The sequence below is a fragment of the Chrysemys picta genome, chromosome 1 (genome assembly GCF_011386835.1).
Source record: "Chrysemys picta bellii isolate R12L10 chromosome 1, ASM1138683v2, whole genome shotgun sequence".
Lineage (NCBI taxonomy): Eukaryota > Metazoa > Chordata > Testudines > Emydidae > Chrysemys > Chrysemys picta.
The window spans coordinates 242,266,843-242,270,296 of record NC_088791.1 but is presented as its reverse complement, the minus strand read 5'-3'; positions in this window follow the sequence as shown (position 1 = coordinate 242,270,296).

Genomic DNA, 3,454 nt, shown 5'->3' with positions numbered 1-3,454 from the left:
GATCCTAGGGGGTGCAGCCACCACTACCCCAACCGTGTGCTATGACTCTCTCACTGGAGAAACACACAGGGAAGACGGTTCGGGGAACGAGGAAGATGACGATGGAGGTACTGTAGGTAGCTCACAGCAGCAAGGAAGCGGAGAAACCGGTTTCCCCAACAGCCAGGATATGTTTGTGACCCTGGACCTGGAACCAGTAACCCCCGAACTCACCCAAGACCCTCAGGGCACACAGGAGACCTCTGGTGAGTGTAACTTTGTAACTATTTGTAAACATTACAAAAAAAAAGCAAACGTGTTTAATGATTAATTTGCCCTGGCAATCGCAGCCAGTACATCTACTGGAAAAGTCTGTTAACGTGTATGGGGATGGAGCGGAAATCCTCCAGGGACATCTCCAGAAAGCTCTCCTGGTTGAAATGGGGTGATTTTATTAAGGGGACATTCAGAGGCGCCCGTTCCTGCTCTTCTGACCAGAAATGTTCCCCGCTGTTAACCACGCGGTGGGGGGAGGGGTGAAGTGATCATCCCAGAGAATCGTGTGTGTGTGTGTGTGGGGGGGGGTGGTTAACTTGTGTTTGTGCCGCATGTTAACCGGGAAACCGCAGCCCCTCCTTTTACACTGAAACCCCATTTTAAATGGACAACCCAATTCATCCTTGATATGGGAAATGCGCTGCTGTTTGCAACCTTTCCCGCATGTTAAGAAGGTTAAAAAAGCCAAAACACTGTGGCCTACCATCGCTGCCTGCAAGCCGAAATATGCGACCTTGTAATGAAAGAGTGTACCCATTGTTCTCTAAAATGTGTCTTTTTTAACCACCTCTCCCTTCTCCTCCACCAGCTGCAAATGTTTCTCCTTCGCAGAGGCTCGTGAACATTAGAAAGAGAAAACGTAGGACGAGGGACGATATGTTCATGGAGCTGCAGATGTCCTCCCACGCTGATAGAGCACAGCAGAATGCGTGGAGGCAGTCAATGTCGGAGATGAGAAAAGCCCAATATGAACGAGAGGAGAGGTGGCGGGCTGAATCGCGGGATGAACAGAGCAAGTGGCGGGCTGAAGACGATAGGTGGCGTCAGCTTGCAGACAGACGGCAAGAGGCAATGCTCCGTCTGCTGGAGCATCAAACTGATATGCTCGAGCGTATGGTTGAGTTGCAGGAAAGGCAGCAGGAGCAGAGACCACCGCTACAGCCCCTGTGTAACCAACAGCCCTCCTCCCCAAGTTCCATAGCCTCCTCACCCAGACGCCCAAGAACACGGTGGGGGGGCCTCCATCCACCCAGTCACTCCACCCCAGATGATCGCCCAAGCATCAGAAGGCTGGCCTTCAATAAGAGTTAAAGTTTTAAAATGCAGTGTGTCCTTTTCCATCCCTCCTCCCACACCCATCCCAGGCTATCTTGGCAATTATCCCCCTACTTCTGTGAGGAACTAATAAAGAATGCATGAATGTGAAAAAACAATGACTTTATTGCCTCTGCAAGCGGGAGGGGAGGGTGGGGTGGGGTGCGGTGGTTGGTTTACAGGGAAGTAGAGTGAACTGGGTCGGGGGGGGGGGGTTGGAGGGTTCATCAAGGAGAAACAAACAGAAGTTTCACACAGTAGCCTGGCCAGTCACAAAACTCGTTTTCAAAGCTTCTCTGATGCGCACCGCGCCCTGCTGTGCTCCTCTAACCGCCCTGGTGTCTGGCTGCGCGTAATCAGCGGCCAGGCGAGTTGCCTCAACCTCCCACCCCGCCATAAAGGTCTCCCCCTTACTCTCACAGATATTGTGGAGCGCACAGCAAGCAGCAATAACAATGGGGATATTCTTTTTGCTGAGGTCTGAGCGAGTCAGTAAGCTGCGCCAGCGCGCTTTTAAACGTCCAAATGCACATTCCACCACCATTCGGCACTTGCTCAGCCTGTAGTTGAACAGGTCCTGACTCCTGTCCAGGCTGCCTGTGTACGGCTTCATGAGCCATGGCATTAATGGGTAGGCTGGGTCCCCAAGGATCACGATAGGCATTTCAACATCCCCAATGGTCACTTTCTGGTCCGGGAAGAAAGTCCCTTCCTCCAGCTTTCGAAACAGAGCAGAGTTCCTGAAGACGCGAGCATCATGTACCTTTCCCGGCCATCCCACGTTGATGTTGGTGAAACGTCCCTTGTGATCCACCAGGGCTTGCAGCAGCATTGAAAAGTACCCCTTGCGGTTTACGTAGTCGGTGGCTTGGTGCTCCGGTGACAAGATAGGGATATGGGTACCGTCTATGGCCCCGCCACAGTTTGGGAATCCCATTTCAGCAAAACCATCCACTATTGACTGCACGTTGCCCAGAGTCACTACCCTTGCTATCACCAGGTCTTTCATTGCCCTGGCAAATTGGATCACAGCAGCCCCCACCGTAGATTTGCCCACTCCAAATTGATTCCCGACTGACCGGTAGCTGTCTGGCGTTGCAAGCTTCCACAGGGCTATCGCCACTCGCTTCTCAACTGTGAGGGCTGCTCTCATCTTGGTATCCTGGCGTTTCAGGGCAGGGGAAAGCAAGTCACAAAGTTCCATGAAAGTGCCCTTACGCATGCGAAAGTTTCGCAGCCACTGGGAATCGTCCCATACCTGCAGCACGATGCGGTCCCACCAGTCTGTGCTTGTTTCCCGGGCCCAGAATCGGCGTTCCACGGCATGAACCTGCCCCAGTGACACCATGATTTCCACATTGCTGGGGCCTGCGCCTTGTGAGAGGACTATGTCCATGTCAATTTCCTCATCACTCTCGTCGCCACGCTGCAATCGCCTCCTCGCCTGGTGCGGGTTTCGCTTTGGCATGTCCTGGCTCTGCATATACTCCAGGACAATGCGCGTGGTATTCATAGTGCTCATAATTGCCGCGGTGATCTGAGCGGGCTCCATGATCCCAGTGCTAGCTATGGCGCCTGGTCAGAAAAAAGGCGCGAAAGTAGTATCTGATGGAACAGGAGAAGGAGGAGGGAGGGCCGAGTGACGACATGGCGTACAGGTACAGGAACAGGGAATTAAAATCAAGAAAGGTGGCTGTGCATCAGGGAGAAACACAAACAACTGTCACACAGAATGGTCCCCCCAAAGATTAAACTGAAAACCCTGGGCTTAGCAGGCCGTTGATTTCACGGAGGAAGGGGAAGCAAATGAATACAGAACAAATCTATTTTTTACATCTTAAGCTGGCAGCCGACGGTGCAGCATGAGTGATAGCCTCTCCAGTACGATGACGACGGTTACCAGTCATAATATACCATCGTCTGCCAAAAGGCAAGGGGCTGCTGCTGTGTAGCAATGCAGCCCCACGTCTGCCAGCCCCACGTCCGCCAGCACCCAGCATCGCCCTCAGCCTGTTCTGGGTGCTTAGCAGACAATACTGGGCAATTGGCAGAAAATAGTATATTACGACTGGTAGCCATCGTCATCGAAACGGTAGCATGTCTG